The following is a 19,935-nucleotide window of genomic DNA, read 5'->3' as shown; positions in this document are numbered from 1 at the left end:
ATAAAAGTTTGGAAAATTTGCAGCCTGACAATGCTATAGAAAAGAAAATCCCATTTTCTGAGGAGAAATTCAAGCTGGATGCAGAAATTTGCATAAATAACAAGGAGCCAAGTGTTAATCACCAAGACAATGGGGAAAATGTCTCCAGGTTATGTTAGATAAAAGAGACCTTTGAGGAAGCCCCTCCCATCACAGGCCCAGAAGTTTAGGAGGAAAACATGGTTTTGTGGGCTGGGCCCAGGTTCCCTGTGCTGGGTGCAGTTTAGGGACTTGGTACCTTGCTTCCCAGCTGCTCCAGCCATGACTAAAAGGGCCAAGGTATAGAGCTTGGGCTGCTGCTTCAGAGGATGGAAGCCCCAAGCCTTGTCAGCTTCCACATGGTGTTGAGCCTGTAGGTGCACAGAAGTCAAGAACTGAGGTTTGGGAACTGCCTAGATTTAGAGCATGTATGGAAATGCCTGAATGACCAGGAAGACATTTGTTGCAGAGCTGGGACCCTCATGGAGAACCTCTGCTAGGACAGGGAAATGTGGAGTCAAAGCTGTCACACAGAGTACCCACTGGGGCATCACCTAGTGGAGCTCTGAGAAGAGGGCCACCATCCTCCAGACCCCAGAATGGTAGATCCATCTTCAGCTTGCACTGTGTGCCTGGAAAAGCCAAAGACACTGAATATCAGCCCATGAAAGCAGCCAGGAGTAGGGCTATATCCTGCAAAACCACAGGGGTGGAGCTGCCCAAGGCCATGGGAACCTACCTCTTGCATCAGTGTGACCTGGATCTGAGACATGGAGTCAAAGAAGATCATTTTGGAGCTTTAAGATTTGATTGTCCCGCTGGATTTAAGATTTGCATGGGATCTGTAGCCCCTTTGTTCTGGCCAGTCTATCCCATTTAGAATGGCTGTATTTACCAAATGCCTGTAACTCCATTGTATTTAGGAAGCAACTAACTTGCTTTTGATTCTACAGGCTTAGAGACAGAAGGGACTTGCCTTGTCTCAGATGAGACTTTGGACTGTGGACTTTTGAGTTAATGTTGAAATGAGTTAAGGCTCTACGAGACTATTGGGAAGGCATAATTGGTTTTTAAATGTGAGAACATGAGATTTGGGAGGGGCCAGGGTCAGAATAAGTTTTGGCTGTGTTCCCACCCAAATCTCATCTGGAATTCCAACATGTGTGGGAGGGACCCAGTGGGAGGTAATTGAATCATGGGGGCAGGCCTTTCCCATGCTGTTGTCACGATAGTGAATAAGTCTCATGAGATCTGATGGTTTTAAAAAGGGGAGTTTCCCTGCACAAGCTCTCTTCTTTTATCTGCCACCATGTGAGATGTGCCTTTCACCTTCCACCTTGATTGTGGGGCCTCCCCACCCATGTGGAGCTATTAAGTCCATTAAACCTCTTATTTTGTAAATTGCCCAGTCTTATGTATGTCTTTATCAGCAGTGTGAAAATGGACTAACACAAACTTTAAATACATATTTGTATATATTTTACTCATGTGTCTCATATATATATATACACACAGGCATATATATACTTTTATGTATATGCTTTGGGGATATTAAGAATGAAGTATTTTAATTTTACTGGATTTTATATTTTATAACTTTAGAAATATCTTCAGATCCATTAAAGAACACAGAAAGCAGCAAAGCAGTATAGGATATCAAAACCACTGAGAAAACTAATTTAAAAATAACTATTTACATGAATTATTTTACACAAACTTGAACTGATAATTATTCTCAACAAATTCAAACACTAATAAAATAATATATTCCTCATCAGTACTTTTTTATTCTCAGTGTTTTTATTCTCATTGTTGTAACAGTAAGCATGCAATTTTCTAATATTTAATAAATAAGATAATGCAAAATGGCCAGTAAATATTATTGAGGCAAAAGTCACCAGAAAATTAAACTACTATAAGCAATATGTTTGCTACCGACAGGAAATTATTAGTTTACAGCCCTAAATATCCTGTCATGAATTTTGCTCATGGAACAAAGTAGTTTTTGTTCAGAGACCTTATAACTCTAATTTTCCACTTGTTTGCAGGACTTTTTGATTGCATTTTATGCGCTCCACCAGCCTCAGGCCATGGGCCATATCAGTTTGCTTAACATCTATTACCTGAGCAGCATCTTACCCAGATTCTTCACACAGAATGTGCTTACTCAATAAAGAACATCTTATTGAATGAAGATTCTGGCCAGACACTTGCTGTTTTTAACATCAACATTTCAACAAAGGCATGGAATTCTAATGTATTGTCAAATACTCTTGTAAGTACTAAAAATATAGAGAAGATAATACAGAGTATCTTCAAATTAAGACCTTGCTCTAGACCCTTGGTGGTAAGCAAGCCACATAAGTATCCACAGTGTGGTAAGTTCTACAATAGATAAGTGCATATTATGTTTTATATCATGGATTTAATATTTTTCTTTGAAATAATATGGAGAATAAAAATGCATGCCTTCTTTGAGGGAGAAAAACAACTAAATTCTAATAGTAGTTAAGTGCATGTTTTCATTCTAATAATTACAAATAGTAGTATTTCTCTCATTGACAGACTAGACTGCATCAGTGGTATATTTAGCAATACAATCTGTTTCATATCCTAATATATATTGATAATCAATATATGTTAGTGTCTTCTACTTTAATAATTTTGAAGTGCCTCCAGATGCTAATTAAAAATAGAAATTGTGACAAAAAGGTGCATAAATGGCAGTTGAATGCTGCTGGCTGATGCAAACACAAAAACACAAATTAGATTAGATGACACAATATATTGATTTGTGCATTGGTTTTATTGATGCCACTGACCCTGTCCCCTAACCATAAATACCTGAGCAAAAAGTTCACACACTCTGTCTCAAGGTAAATGCCTTAGTCTGATTAGGCTAGTATAAGAAAATACCTTAGAATGAATAATTTGTAAGCACCAGAAATGTATTGCTCACAGTTATGGAGGCTGGGAAGTCCAAGATCAAGAAGTCAACAGACGTCTTGATTTCAAAATGTAAAATTTTGAAATTCAGTATCTGCTTATGACCCATTCCTCATAGACACGCTTTCTAGTTGTCCTCACATGGTCAAAGGATCAAACCAGCTTCCTCAAGCCTCACTTGTAAGGGCACTAATCCCATTCAGGAGAGCAGAGTCCTCACGACCAAATCACCTCTCAAAGGCCTCACCTCCTAATATTATCACAGTGGGGATTGAATGTCAGCATATGAATTTTTGTCAAGACACAAACATTCAGAACATGGCACTAGGATAGAGACTGGAAAAGCTTCAATGGAGGCACACAGATAATAAGGGAGAGAGCAATATAAAGGTGCCTCCTGAAGTTGTTCCTCCCAAAGGCTGCTTGTATAACTCTCCCTTCATTCTTGTAAACTGCCTGCACATTATTGTTTGTCTTAGTTTGAGATGGCCAGAATTCTGTGGACTGAGTGACTTAGACAATTCAAATTCCTTTACACCCTGGGAAGTCCGAGATCAGGGTGCCAGCGTGGTTAGGTTCTAGTGAGGGCCCTCTTCCTGGTGATGTCCTCACATGATCTTTGTTGGAAGTAGAGAGTGTGTGCATGTCTCCCTTTTTATAAGAACAATAATCCATCATGAGGTGCCCAAACTTGTGACCTCATCTAAACGTAATTACCCAAAGGCTCACCTCCCATACCATCATCATGGCAGGGTCGGGATTAGGATTTTAATGTAAAATTTTGGGAAAGACGCAAACATAATCTATAACATTGTTTCTCCAGTTAGCCACAAGCAGTAGGTATTTTCACTGAATCTTGAACGAATCTACATTAATATACCTAATTTAGAAAAATCCTCAACAAACCAACATTTATTGTAAAAAAAAAAAAATTAAATTGTTTCTTAGATGCTAAACTCTTGGTGTGCACAGGAGCATGTTCTATACACACAATTTTTCTTTGAAGTGTTTGTAGCCGTTAAATATTACTGAATAGCTTCATAGAGAAGCTGTTACTGCTACTATCAAAAACCATATAAATAATAAACTTAACAATATTAATACAAAGACAAAAATTCCAAAATTAAAAGTATTTTTTAAGATTGAAACAAATTCATCTTTTTCACTCTTCAATTCTACAAATCATATGAATCAAGGATTCATAAACAATGAGTGAATGGTATCTAATGAAAGCTTTACTTCTATTCTCTGAAAGCATTCAAAGCATGCCCATTCTAAGTGGTGCTGGAAGAATTTAAATTAAACCAGAAAATGTACTTTGCAACCACCTTAAAAATCTTTGTTTTTATTACTTAGTAATAGAAGGCAGTAACCTAAAGTTAAAACCCGAAAGTGTTTTTTCTACTACAGCATTTGAACTCCTTAATACTAGATATTTTCAAATGAAGGAGGAAAGAACAACAAAAATAGTAAGAATGTACTCATATGTTTTCATCATTTAGGAATTGCGAAGATTATGAGCTTATTTATTTACCTTTACTACATCAGCTAGAAAGCTGTCTCCTTACCTCGTTTGATTCTTAATCACTTTGAATACACGTAAGGCTTGAGTTTTAGAGGTCTGTATCCTTAAAGGTAACTACAAGAAATGAATGCATTATTTTATATTAAACAGTCGTTTTCCATTAAACTAAAAAATCAGTATATCCCTGTTAAACTTTCAAGTTCATGGAGTACAGCTGAGGTTATCCATGGGAGTTCACATGAGGCATATGCACATTAATCACCAGCTGCGTGTTGCAAATAAAATTCATAACTACAGTACCTTAAAACACATGCCTGTAGGCATACTAAAAGCACATGGCCATCATTCATTTCCTCAGTGAATACAATGATGTCACCATTCTTTCATCACTAAACTTCCAGGTATAGTTTTAGGAAATTAGAAGACAATAAGCATATTGATGAAGAAAAGTGGAAAATTTGCAAATCCAAATTAGAGCATGTGTTCATTCCTAACCTGATGAAATCTCACACTTTCAAAAGAGTTAGGAATGTCACAGACAATAAAGAAATCTCCTTTTCTTTCTTCCTCTAAAGAGGATGCATATTGAAGAAATTCAGTGTTCTTTCACTACATAGTTATAATAATAAGAATGATGTCAACTTTAATTTGTCTTTTCCAAAAATTTTAATTAGAAAAAAAATGCCTTGTAACCAGGGACCAGTCTATTATGTAGATTATTTACCACACTAAATTTCTAATACATTAATTGAATATTATTTTTCACAGTGATGTGTCCTATTGGCAGAGGACAGATCTCCTGGGAATATTACTTGGATAGTAGAAATATTGTCCATATATTATTTAATTCACATTTTAATTTAATTGATGATTATAACAACTAGAAATCATGGAGGTTTATGAGGAATCATCATTTGCCCTTCTATTCCTTCATTAGTCCAGATGGGAATTTATTATGTACATGCTATCTGGAAAATATTACATAAAGATGTTGCCAAAGGTAAAATTATGAAGACTCATTTACCTAACATATAAGAAATAGAACAAGGAGACTCTTTCTGTTAGTTAAACTGTTTACACTTAAAGTATAATCTTTTTCTGTGTTTGCTATGTAGAGGTCCAATATAACACCAGATCACATGTCTGTACACATTCTGAGCATTCATTGCCTCATCTATTCTACATGAACACTGAACTAGCAAGCAAGCTCCTTGAGGAACAAACAGTAAACAGATAGCAAGAATGTCCTATGATGAGCGCCATCTTGGAAGGATATAAACAATACAGGTGTAGTCACCCAACCTACGGGGAAGGGAGGAGGAGGCAGGACGGGCAACAAAGACTTGGCTTGGCTTCTGGAGTTGGAGAGACCTGAATATGCCTGCCTCATTCACTAACTGTATGGCCTTTGTAAATAGCTTACTCTTTCTCTATTACCTTCACTTGAAATGGAAATGGTCATATGAAATACCTTACAGTTGTGAAAAAGTAATGAATGAAATACATGAATTCCATATAACTTACTGACTCAGTGAGTGCAAAAGAAACCCTGTTGCTATTAATATTGTTGTAATTATTTTTGATATTTGGTATTATTAATAATAATACATTGTATCTTCTCTTTTGATTTTTACAGAACAGGTAATATCCAACTCATGTATTTTATTCCATTTAAGAGGTAAAGAAAGGTGCTCATAGCATGTTGATGCCTTGCCCTAAGACACAAGCTGGAAAATGACAGGGTCTAGAATAAAATTGAGTTGCTTAACTCTGTTTCCTGCTCTGTAATAACCATAGCTGAATCATGTTATAGTGTGAGTCCTTGACAACCATATTTTACATTATGTGGATGACTATGTTGATTGCTTTAGCAATTCCTACAAAACACACTGGGCAGCCACATAGAGTTTCTGGGGTTAAATAATACGTACTACTAACTGTTCATCTATATCTTATTCACAATGTCTCTCTTCTCCATTGATTTCTGGAATGGAGCATTTACTAATCCTCATCCACTGTTGCTCTGGAAAGTTTTGTCTTGAGATTGCATCATTATACATTTAGTATATGCCAAATACCTTACTCCTTCACTGATTCACAAGTATTTTAACTCTCTGATATTTAGGAAGCATGACTACTTCACTTTCATTAGATTTTTTAAATGTATTTTTAAAAGTTTGAGGTTTATATTTCATTACACAAGTACAAATATATGTTTCTGGGCTATGCATTCAAGTAGAAGGTATCTGAGAAGTCTACTAATTTTAATTAATGACCTCACGGTTAAAACCCTTGAATTATTTTTAAATAGAAAATAGCCAAAATTTTATTTTAAAAGAAAGAATGCCATGAAATTACACATTTTTGTATAGCAATAACTAGTTATGTAAAATCATTAAGCTCCTGGTATCGGTGGGGGGTGGGGGGGTGTGTATTAGATAAGTGCCCAGGAGCAGGTTTTTTTTTCTAACTATTGAAGGTTAATTTTTGAATATGGGCATGAGGGAGTAAACTTCATTCTTAACCATGTTTCATTTTTTTCTAACCTGAGAAAGAAAAAGCTGGTAATGTGAAAGCATTTTGCTAAGTTCCATGCCTGAGTAGTATATTGTCAGGTAATTAGTGGAGATCATTACATTGCATGCTGGGTGGAATAGGGGCTGCAAGATTGGGATCTGTCACATTGCTTCACTTGCAATGAATTTCTGAAATAATTTTTAAAGATGCTGCATATTCAGCTATAAAAGGAGCAATTTGTGAATGTTTTAGAGCTAGCAACTGATTTTAACTTTTAAAATTATCTAAATGATTCTGAACATTCCTCCCTTCCAAAGATCTAAAAGTAAAGGAATACAAGTATATTTCCAAAAGTGTTACTATATATAAATAAACTCTGAAACATTATGATTGTTTCAAATTTGTAGAAATCTGGTAATTTCTTATGCTAGGTTTCACATTGGATTTATTAGATAGAATTAGGAGATTGTTTTTGTTTAATTTTGTACAAATTCAACCTTATTGCATATTTCATTATGAAATAGGGGCAGAATTTACTTATAATAGTTATCTTTCAGTTTGGTTTCGGTATCTGACAGTATGACATGAAATCCATCAAACAGTAAAACAGAAGGAAAAGAAAATCTCTAAGCATATACATTCATGGAAACGTAAATCAAACTGCAAACCCTACAGTGTTAAGAAAATATGAATCTCTTTACCCAGTAATGGAATCACCTTGAATTCCTTAAATCAATAGTTCACTGAACTTGAAGAACAATTTTCAAGCACTGGCACTTACATAATCTGGTTTATGCAGTGTGCTAGAACTTGTTCAATAAGAGAACTTAGTTCAGCTGTTAGAATAAAAATGTCCTTTACAATACAGACTGCTTAAGCACGAGATACTAGCAAACATCAAAATTTCGGAATATTGCTGTTATCACATCAATATTTGTGGACATTGCCTAGTATTTAATAATTTGGGAAGAAATGAATAGTGCTGGTAAAACTTTTAAAAAGCATTATAAATAAAATCTTCATTGCACTTAAAAGTTAAATAAGTCTTATTAACATATGTATGATTATTTTTCACTTTAAGCCAAAGGGTAGACAGAATACAACATACACAGTAGTGGTCTCTTATATGGTAACTTGTATGCAACAGAGATTCTATTTAAATTTCGAAGTGCATATTACAGGCTTCCTAGAACTCCGACTATTCTAAAACTTAATAGGAACTAGTTATCTTTTGAAACCATTTACAAGCTTAACTCCAAATAAATTTTTTTTTCTGTCTAAAGTGGAATTATCTTATAAGCTAGTCTTCTAAAACCCTAATTTTTCTATGCTTTTGAAAGTTTTTAACTGGAATATTAATGTTGAAGAAAAAGTGGGGCACTGAGTACACTTAGGTAAAAAATGAGTTTTCCCTGTAGTTCCATTACTCTCATTAAAACATTCCTTCCCCTCAGAAAAAAAAAACAAACTATTACTAACTTGTCATTGATATTAACGAATAAATTAACAATTTGCTATCTTCCAAAGTTAAGAAGAAAAACTCACAGCCATGCCTAATATCACCCAGTGAGATGATCTATAAACAAAGTTTTCCTGTAAAAATGTAACGAGGAACTCACATTGGCTTCTCTTTTTTCTACAGTTTTCAAACTGTAATGAATTTTTTATTATCATTCATTTAATTCCATGTAGGTTTATTCTTGCTGATAACATGATCTATTGTTCTCTGAGCCATGCTGAGATTGCCATTTCTTAAACAGACAGCACTTATTGGAAATTAAACCTCTACTAATGTATTATAATTATTACTTGAGGGTAATTTGCTGCTCCAGCAGGGAGTCACAGCCAATGTGATGGTAACGTTTCTTCCAGAGAGCTGTTAATATTTCTTCTACGCTGAAATCCCACATAATGGATCTTGCCTAAGGCTGATTAATGATTTCAGAGCTGGAACAGTGATTTGTAGCTAAATCAGTCCTCACCGGAGGATATTCTGGGTTATTTCAGTCAATACTGTTAAATAAGTGTAAACAGTAACTTCAGCAACACACATGTAATCTAGTAGGTAAGAAAGAGTAGCGATAAAAGGAAGTAAATAATGATAATGCTGCAGCTTCTGCATTTCATTTATGCTTATAACAGATACAGGGAACAAACACACTGCAGTGTCATCAAACCCATGGAATTACTTCACTGCAACACATTTTTTCTGCATTGAAAAAGCAATTTCCCAAACAAGTAAAAGTAAATTGAGCTAAGTGCCTAAAATAAATCAGCATCTTCCCCTCCTTTCTTTCCTTTATATCACCTTCTTCGCTAAAGAAGAAATTGGACAAATAACTTAGAATGAAACTTGGGCAAGACTAATTTCAAGGATGGGAAAAGGTTACATTCAGGATTATACTCTGCAAGCACACAGAGTTCCAACATTGTCCATGCTGTCCAAGCTCCAGGGATTTCATCTTCATCTGAAATGAGACAGGGCATAGGCATCACAAGAAGTAACCTTGGGATCTCCTTGCCCAGAGGCCTACATGACGAATGTATAGAATCAAGACTCTCTAGTCACTGAGTTTAATTCTTCTTTGTTAACGTAAAGTCAATATCATTAAAAACGCAGTGATATAACTGCAGTTAAGGACAATGTTACAGACCTCAAAGTGCATCTTTCAACTTGTGTTTCAGTAGGGAGTCCTGTCTCCCGTGATCCAGAGATTTTTAAACATTGTGATGTGCATTGTTGGTCTGAGGTCTTTGGCTTTTAAAAAAATACTCTTTAAATCATTTTTCTTTTTAATTTGACGGTACATAGTAGGTGTATAAATTTATGGGACACACGAGACATTTTGATTCAGGCATGCAATGCACAGTTACCACATCATGGAGAATGGGGTATCCATCCCTCAAGCATTTATCCTTTGAGTTACAAACAATTCAATTACATTATTTAAGTTATTTTATAATATATGATTAAGTTATTATTGAATATAGTCACCCCTGGCTTTTGACTATCAAATTTAATTAATAAGCATCTTCTGACTAATATTGCAAGAAAAAGAAAAAATACTTGAGTTAAATGGTGAGGATGTAGATACACACTGATTGTGAGCACAGCCATTCAAATGATTGTGAAGTCAAAGTGAGAACTGCTTATGCCATCACCAGCTAAATAACATAATTCCAGGTAAAACATAAAAGATGGGCTGCCACTTATTCTTAGGTTTTCAAACGCTTAGCAGAATCTAGACTCAGAGAAATCTCTCAAAGAAATGTCAATGCATTTTGTAAAATGAAACTAGAGCTATAGCAACTGGTGTTAAGTTTCTGCAAATTATATGCAGCTTCTTTTCTACTTGCAACTTCGTTGTATACTAAACAGGTCTCTCCCACACATCTCACACACATTTTTGTGCGTATACACACACATCACTTGAGTCAATGGTTTTTATTCTTCAATCAGAATCAGTACAATAGCACACCTTAACCTCTCCTTAAATCAATACAAAACAGTTTCCCAATTAATAGAACCAGACATGACACATGAGTTTTGTTGTTGTTTTTTTTGTTGTTGTTTTCCTCCAATAGGCTCAGAAAGTCAAGTGCAAAGGGGAAAATTTTTCCCTTTGATAATAAAAATAGTTTTTTTGACAGACCTTCAATAAAGATCTCTACATATCTTTTACGGAGGTGATTTGAAGTCAAAATTCTTGAGTTCATAGCACATCAGTTTGTGTTTTTAGTAGCTTTATTAAGATACAATTCATATATCATTTGCCTATTAACATGTACAATTATTTGTACAAAATTCACTGTCAACTGTCATGAAACCATTCCTACAATCCAATTTTAGACTATTTCATCACCTCAACCCATATTCATACTTCTTTTTTTTTTTTTTTGAGATGGAGTCTCACTCCGTTGCCCAGACTTGAGTGCAGTGGTATAATCTCGGCTCACTGCAGCCTCCACCTCCCGGGTTCAAGTGATTGTCTTGTCTCAGCCTCCCAAGTAGCTGGGACTACAGGCATGTGCCACTATGCCCGACTAATTTTTGTATTTTTAGTAGAGTTGGGGCTTCACTATGTCAGCTAGAATGGTCTCGATCTCCTGACTTTGTGATCCACCCACCTCAGCCTCCCAAAGTGCTGGGATTACAGTCATGAGCCACTGCACCCAGTCTCATATCCATACTTTTAATCCACATCCCCTTTCATCCAGTACTGAGAAACCATTAATTTGTTTTCTGTTTCTATCCATTTTCTTATCCTGGATATTTCATAGAAATAGAATAACACAGTATGTGGTCTTTTCTGACTGGTGTATTTCACTTGCTCTGTTTTCAAGGTTCATCCATGTTGTGACATGTATCACTCTTTCTTTTTTATTGCCAAATAACATCTAATTCTATGAATAGAACACATTGTGTTTATCTATTCATCAGTTGGTGGACATTTGGGTTGTTTCCACTCTTTCAGTATTATGAATAATGCCATTATGAACATGTGTGTACTAGTTCGTATGGACTTATGTTTTATTTTTCATATATATGCTTAGGAGTAGAATTGCTGGGTCATAGTGTAGTAATTATAGTTGACATATTGAAGAACCACTAAACCACTTTCCAAAGCAGCAAGGTTTTCTTACATTTTCATAAACAATGTATGAGGATTCCACTTTTTTCCACATGCTTTTCCACATCTGTTACTGTCCTTTTTGATTATAACAACCATAGTGAATATGAAGTGGTATTACATTGTGATTGTTATTTGCATTTCTTTAATGACAAATGATATGGTTTCACATGCTTATTGGGCATTTTTAAAATAAATATATATTTTTCACAGTTTCAATTTTTTGCCTTATTTCTGAGTTGTAAAAATTAGTTTCATATTCTAGATACATGTCCTTTATCATGTATTTGATTTAAAAATATTTTCTCCCATACTGTGGGTTGTCTTTCACTTTAGTGATGATGTCTTTTGATGCACAAATACTTTTGATTTTGATAAAGTCCAATTTACCTAAATTTTATTTGGTCACTTCTTTTGGTATCATGTTCAAGAAGTCTTTGCCTAACTAAAGGTCATGAAGATTTACTGCTGTATTGTATTCTAAGAATTTTGTAGTTTTAGCTCTCGGTTGTTGCTCATAATGCATTTTGAGGGTTTTTTTTTTTTAATATTATGAGGAAGGAATGCAACTTTATATTTTACGTGTGGATATCCAGATGTCTCAGCAACGTTTCTTGAAGAGTTTTTAATACTGAACAATGTAATTGCCTCTTCTAAGCCTCTGTCTCTTAATCAGTAGGATGGGGGTGACGGATAAAAGTGCCTCATCCACTGAGTTGTTTTCAAGATTAAATTAAATTCAGTGATACACATAAAATGTCTAACATTGTTTTAATACATAGTGCTTGCATTTTAGCTTTTAACAGATCTCTACAGGTTATCATAATCTATTTCTAACCCAAGCGTTGTCTGCTTACTATAATGCTTGCTGTCATGGAAAATATTCTGTTGTTAAAAATACTCTCTTTTCCTTATCCCTCGGCCCCAAAAGTTGTCTCTGTATGAATTTCTCACTTAGCTACCACTGAAATACCTGATGAGGTAATTCATATTTAAAAATGAAAAACGGGCCAGGCGCGGTGGCTCATATCTGTAATGCCAGCACTTTGGGAGGCGGAGGCGCGTGGATCACAACATCAGGAGATCAAGACCACCCTGACCAATACGGTGAAACCCTGTCTGTACTAAAAATACAAAAGCTAGCTGGCCATGGTGTCCTGTGCCTGTAAGCCCAGCCTCTTGGGAGGCTGAGGCAGGAGAATCATTTGAACCAGGGAATCAGAGGTTGCAGTGAGCCGAGATTGAGCCACTGCACTGCAGCCTGACAATAGAGACTCCATCTAAAAAAAAAAAAAAAAAAAAAAATTGAAAAATGATAAAATAATTTTATTCTTTAACAGAATTATGTTGTTATTATGTTGAGACAAATATGGTACTGTAAAATTCCTCCACACTGTTTTGTTTTGTTTTGTTTTTTTGAGACATGTTCTTACTCTGTTGCCCAGACTGGAGTGCAGTGGCAAGATCTCGTTTTACTGCCACCTTAGCTTCCTGGGCTCAATCCTTCTGCCTCAGCCTCTCAAGTAGCTGGGACTACTGGCACAAGCCACCAACGCCCAGGGTATATACATGATTTAATGTTTTTTGTAGAGCTGGGGATTTTCCATGTTGCCCAGACCGGTTTCAAACTCCTGAGCTCAAGTGACCCGCCTGCCTCAGCCTCCCAAAGTGCTGGGATTACAGGCGTAAGCCACTGTGCCTGGCTCATGCTCCACACGTATTTTAAGTTTGCTTTATAATCCTGTGTTATCATTTATTCATTTGTATATTAAAGGCTTCCAAATGATGTGTCCTCTATTAACATAAAAATTATCTGAATATAGTAAATTGTTGATTTATTACCAACTATATAATCAAAAAGAAGAGCAAATGCAGAAGGAGGTGTTAATCACAAAAAAAAAAGCTATTGTATCTTTCATAGTCTTACTAAGTTTCATGTCTCTTGTAGGATATTGTGCATTTTTGAAAGATGCCTTGAGATGGCAAATTCTCTAAACCAGGGAAAGTCTATGACATTAGAAAGCACTGAGAATTTATAATTAGCTTCATCTACTGCATTTGTAAGTTACCAGCTGTGTGACTGACGGGACTCTTTTCCCCTACATAGTCCCGTTTCATTGTGTGAGAGTAACAACTGGCGTCCAGGAGATTCATGAGAATTAAATGAGATGGTGTAAGTGGAATGCTGTCAAGATGCAGAGCATTAGATAAAATATATTAGATAGTCACAAGTTAATTCCAACTTGGAAAAGAAAAATCGGGATAATTTAGAATAAAATCGTTATTTGCAAATGTAAACATATAATTATTTTAACATGTTTAAAGCATTTTAATAAGTCACATGGGTATAATGATAAAGGAGAATATAATTGCAGAATTACATGAATATTCAAATTATGTTCACATCTTTTGAATTTAAAAAATAGTAAATAATTTGAGCTAGAAATTTCTTCTTTCCACTTTACATTTGTCTAGTGTAGATTTTTAGATCCATTGGCCAACTAATAGTGGATCCCGCAGCGATGGAACATTTCTATTATATTCTTTTCTCTGTAACGAATAATACCATCTGGCAACCTGAGTGTTTTTCTCATCATTACAAGTCAGAGGAGTGTGTAATTATCTCACTGAAAGGAAACTTCTGAAGAAAAGCAAATGTAAGAAACATTCTTGTTGCACTGGATGAAAAAAGTGTGCCAAAAATAATACGATGTTGTATAACTTTATATAAAGCTACAAAAAATAAACACAAAAAAAATTATCAAAGAAAGCATAATGCTGTATATAATGAATTACTGATATCTTATATATTTGAGGCTTTTGACATAGAGGTTAGAACTCTGTGTCTGAGAATCTCAGTCTCAAATTAATTAGGAAGAGAGTATTTTGAATGAAAATAAAACTGCCAATTAATGTTTATTTATTTTTGAACGGGGTTAAATGATTGGTTTCAAAGTGCAATAATATAGTTTGCTTTGTAACTAGAGCTGTGAAAAATATTCACAGCCTGAATTAAAAGGAGAAATGTTAAGAAGAGGAAGGGGATTGTCTAAATACCAGTATAAAAATCTCTGTAATTATGTTAACGTCATGGACAATCTCTAGTAGTCTAGTATATATGAAGAATACATATCTTCTCTCCAGGATATTTCAATTACGTAGAAACTGTCCTGATTTCAAACTTTCGGAGTTGTAGATATTCTGGTGTGGGCACATAAGATGGAAAGAGGGAATAGATGGATAAAGCATGGTGTGATGAGAGCTCTTGGGCCTAATTTGCACCAACATTGTCATAATGCTTTTGGCTCTCACTTAACAGTAGAAATGTATTTACCACATTATAATGGCTATACTGGAAAAGTCCTGTTCTTAGAACCCTTACAAGGATGACATATGTGGAACAGGTACACAATATACAGGGTACATCTCTGAGGCCTTTTCCCAAAGCTACAGTGAAAGTGTTACAAATAGCAAAATAAAAAATGAGTAAAATTGGAAGACCCTTACCCACAGTAAGTGCAAATGCATAACTAGGAAGTTGACCCACATTTTTTTGTTTCCAAAGTATTTATTCCTATACATTGCAAAAACTTCAGAGTAAAACAGGAAAAAAAAAAAAAGGAGAAAAAAAAGCTTAAATTGATTGGGATAATTAGATGAAGATCAAGCTAGACAGGTATGCGTCAAAAATCTTACTTTTTAATATTCATTTTGATTGAAATAATATTAAATTTTAAAAAACTAGTCACAGATAAGGAGCTGAGTTGGAACTGATGAAGTTTAGGGTATTGTATCAAAGTAGAAATACAATGTGATCTTGACACAATATGACAGAGATTAGTGGACAAAGTCATGGGTACAAATAATTATAATAAAATTTATTTTGTGAAATTCTATAATGTAGCTATAAAATACATGAAAGAAGAGGAAATTTTTAACCCCAAATTTGAATTTTGGAAGATAAACAGCACAGAGATGATGGTATTTCACTGGTTTTCAAAGACAGTTAGATTTAGATAGCTAGGAAAAAGGAGGAATTACTTTTCTGAAAGTGGATTGAAAGAAATAAAAATTGCATGTGACTTGAATTTTTGTCCTTGTTTCAGTAAGAAGGCACTCACAGACAGAAATATGAAGAATTACCAAAGCACTATTAATGGAAGTCAATTTATTGCATAAAACTCTGTTGTATATGATGAAACATCTTTTTGTTTGTTTTTGTTTTTTGCTTTCCTTGGCTTTAGTGAATCTTCTAAATTAAATCTTCTTCCTGATAATAACTCAATGATAAAACAGGGGATGGGAATTTTAAGTGATCTTCAACATTATCTATTGACAGTACTGTATCCAGTAGGATAATTTTTAGTGGCGATCCAGGTTTTATTACACACTTCAGCTAAAAAGGAATCCATAGTATTTTAAAGGAGCCAATGGTATAATTGAAAATCTGTAATTGATAGCAAGTATTTCATTAAATTTACTTATTCCCTGACTCAATCTAAATCTATTTTCTAGAGATACAGAAAAAATTATTATATTTCACATGACAGCAAGTATATAAAGTCAAGGAGAGAAGGAGGATATAACATAAGGAACAGAACAGTGTGGCGGGAAGAGAAATGAACTGAAAAATACAATGATAGACATTCTGATAAACTTTTTGTAAGGTCAGAAAAATCCCTTAACCTTTCTTTTGTGCCATTTGTACAAATCACTTAGTCCCTCTGTGCCTGATACTTACCTTTAGGGGTATTATAAAATTCTAATTTCTGATTAAAAGTAACTAGCTGGGTATTTTGTTAATCATTCTCATTATTTAAGATTTCATTATTCTCTTGTAAACAGACTCAATCATTTCACTATTTCTCATGAGATAGTTTTCAGGTCGTGCACCATCCTTTATCTTCTACATGGGAAACCATGGTTAATGTCTCTCAGACTGGGATGTCCAGAACCAAACCCAATACCATAGATGCACTGATCTATGCAATGAGTTTTATTTCCTTTTAGGTAGATATGATATTTTGTTAAAATTACTTAGGATTTACCTATGTTTTTAATTGTTTTTTCCTTAGCAATTGCTCATCTATAACTTGCATGAAATTAAATAAAATTATAAAGTGTTTTAAAGTCACAGTCGTGTAGCTAAACAATAACCCTTTAAGCAGAAATACAAAACTATACATGTATTTCTTGCATAGAACTGAAAAAAGCCTGTGCTTCAATTGGGCATTCCTTATTTTTTACATTCTTTAGTTCCTGTCAAACTTGGAATCATGTTAACTATGAGCTAGATGATATTACTATTAGTTAACTTGATACATCATCTAGCTCATAGTTAGCTATCCTTTATTCCAAGATCTAGTAAGAAGTTGCTCCCCAACTGGAGAAACTGGAGATTTGGGACTAGGACCATGCCTCTGCCATTTTCTACCTATGTGATCTCAATTCATTCAAACCCTGGTTTACTTATGTTAAAAACTGCATCATAATATCTAAATGAAAGATTTAAGTATACAGAAAACACATCTTAAACTTTTAATGTAATGATTTCTAATCCCACAAAGTCCAAGAGGTTCTCACAAATCTTTCCTCAAATCTTTCCCATCAGGCTTTAAATGTTTTTGAGCAGGATCATCTGGACCTATAATGCCTCCAGTGGAAGCCATTTGCAATCTTTTGAGATTCACTTTTTCCCACAAGGCAAAATGGAAGCATCACTTTCCCTGACTGTAGTAGTGCCATTTGGCCTACCCTGCCCCCACACTGATTGTCACCCTTTTCTTAAAATCTGGCAGAGTTCCTGACACACTGTAAAGTTTTAGCGAATATTAGTAAAAAATGATAAATAGAAGAACAAGAAAAAAGAAGGATAAATAGAAAGGAAGAAAAAAGAGGAAAGAAATGAAGGCATGTTTTTCTTCTCCCATTTCACTTTAACTCTCCATTAACATAATGGCCTGCATGGTGATATAGTTTGGATATTTGTCCCCTCCACATCTCATGTTGCAATCTGATCCCCAATGTTGGAGGTGGTACTTGGTGTGAGGTGTTTGGGTCATGGGGGAGGATCCCTCATGAATGAATTAGTGCAGTAGTTACCGTGGTAATGAGTCAGTTCTTGCTCTATTAGTTCGCACAATAACTGATTGTTGAAAAGAGTCTGGCAGCTCTCTCCTTCAGCTCCCCTTCCTCTTCCACCAGGAACTGAAGCAGTCTGGGGCCCTTCGTGGATGCAGATGGTGGTGTTCAGGCTTCTCATATAGGCTACAGAGCTATGAGCCAAGTAAAGTTCTTTTTTGAAAATAAATTATCCAGCCTTGGGTATTCCTTAGAGTAATGGAAATGGACTAACCCATGGGCATTTCAACTACATGCCTCCATGGCTTCTTCACTGAATGGATCATGGGCCATTAAGGTAGGCCTTTTGTTTAATTCATGTCTTTCAGTTCAGTGATTACGACCATGGTGAACGGGAATGTTAGGAGCAATATATTAAAGGGGGAGAAAAAAAAAGAAATGCACATAAAACATAGCAAATAGATTTTATTTTACATGCCAGCTCCAAAAAATAAAAAAATAAAATAAAATAAAAAGAATCGTCTGTATGCTCCTGTAGAAGGATTTTAAAGTTCAGTTAGTTTAGCTCTTCCTTGGGCTACAAATGGGACTGGGATAGCAGCATTCACAGTATCAGCTGACAATGCATGCTACCAAATGATGACAGCGTTCTTTTTTTTTTTTTTTTTTTTTTTTTTTTTGAGACGGAGTCTCGCTCTGTCGCCCAGGCTGGAGTGCAGTGGCGCTATCTCGGCTCACTGCAAGCTCCGCCTCCCGGGTTTACGCCATTCTCCTGCCTCAGCCTCCCGAGTAGCTGGGACTACAGGCACCCGCCACCTCGCCCGGCTAATTTTTTTGTATTTTTAGTAGAGACGGGGTTTCATTGTGTTAGCCAGGATGGTCTCGATCTCCTGACCTCGTGACCCGCCCGTCTCGGCCTCCCAAAGTGCTGGGATTACAGGCTTGAGCCACCGCGCCCGGCCGACAGCGTTCTTTCAATGCAGTTGTCACACAACATGAAAGAAAACAACTAAATGATTAGAGAACCCTTGTATGATCCCAATGATTGCTTTATTTTCTTTCCTGCATGTTCATAATACATGTGTAAAATTGCATTCAAGACCAGAGTTAAGCTTACCATTTTTTTTCCTGAATAAACCACTGCCTCCCATTTCTTATTTCCTGCCATTTGTAACATTCTTTTCTTTATTGTCATGATGAACAAACAGATATTTCACAACAGATTTTCAATTAAAGTCGGTTTGAGATTTGAATTCACACCAAACACTAAATATTATTATTCTCTTTTGACTTACTCCATGCTTTGTTTTCTTTTTAATTTCTTTTTATTTTTTTTTCTTGACATGCAGTTTTGCTATGTTGCCTGGGTTGGTCTTGAATTCCTAGGCTCAAGCTCTCTTCCTGCTTTAGCATCCAGAGTAGTTGGGATGACAAGCACACACAACCGCTTGCAGCCGTGCTTTGTTTTCTTCTCAGAGTTTGCACTACCTCTGAACATGTCTTATGATGGTTCTATTTAATTGGCAAGGGAAAAGTCATTTTGTCTTTATTCATTTATTCTTCAAATTCTCATATGGCACCGTATTGCAAGCCATATGCAGTGCTAAGTGCGGGGTAGATAGCATTGAGCAAAAAAATAAGCCTCACTGCCTTGGCAGCTTGTGAAAGTGTGTGGGGGCTGGCGGGGGTGTGGACAGGGAAACTTCTCATCCAGCCAAAGTGGTCATGGGGACCAATAAAGGAGGAAGTAAGAGAAAAGAGACTTAGATTGGGGCTTTCTACTATCTTTCTAAAGTAAAGAAATAACCCATTTTGTGTGCCTTTTCTTTTAAAAATAAAAATGATTTTTGAAAATTTGAAAAAAAAAAGAAAACGAACATTATGCATAATGTTGTACTCATAAACCCAATATCCAGCTTGATTCATTCAAACATTATTTATAGGGATGATGTATATAAATTTCTATGTATATGAATTATACAACATAATACATGTGTTTTATTTAATAGGATATTATATTCTTTATGCTCTATAATTTACCAATTGAAATATGTTTACTGAAGTTATGTAGTATATGTATTATTTGTCTGCATATGCAAATAAGGAGTGTTTACTTTCTTATAAAATCCATTTTTAGACTATTAATTTGATGGCAGCAGAATTATACACTGATTCATGGCTTCTCTATTCCATTATTTGAAATATTTAGTCATTTCA

At 35.3% G+C, this 19,935-nt stretch overlaps 1 protein-coding gene across 2 annotated transcripts in view; it reads right to left on the bottom strand.

Moving 5' to 3' along the window:
- The window catches only part of CDH12 (cadherin 12), a 1,138,028-nt gene that overhangs the window by 962,094 nt on the left and 155,999 nt on the right, over positions 1-19,935 (bottom strand). Inside the window, exon 2 of one of the 2 annotated variants that reach the window (XM_050795515.1) lies at positions 4,533-4,603. The exons of the other annotated variant lie outside the window; for it this stretch is intronic. The gene's annotated coding sequence lies outside the window, so the exon portion shown is untranslated. The remainder of the gene's footprint in view (positions 1-4,532; positions 4,604-19,935) is intronic. 2 annotated transcript variants of the gene reach the window in all.

The sequence above is a fragment of the Macaca thibetana genome, chromosome 6 (assembly GCF_024542745.1).
Source record: "Macaca thibetana thibetana isolate TM-01 chromosome 6, ASM2454274v1, whole genome shotgun sequence".
Taxonomy (NCBI): domain Eukaryota; kingdom Metazoa; phylum Chordata; class Mammalia; order Primates; family Cercopithecidae; genus Macaca; species Macaca thibetana.
The sequence above is the reverse complement of the archived record's forward strand: the minus strand, read 5'-3'. Positions and strand labels throughout refer to the sequence as shown.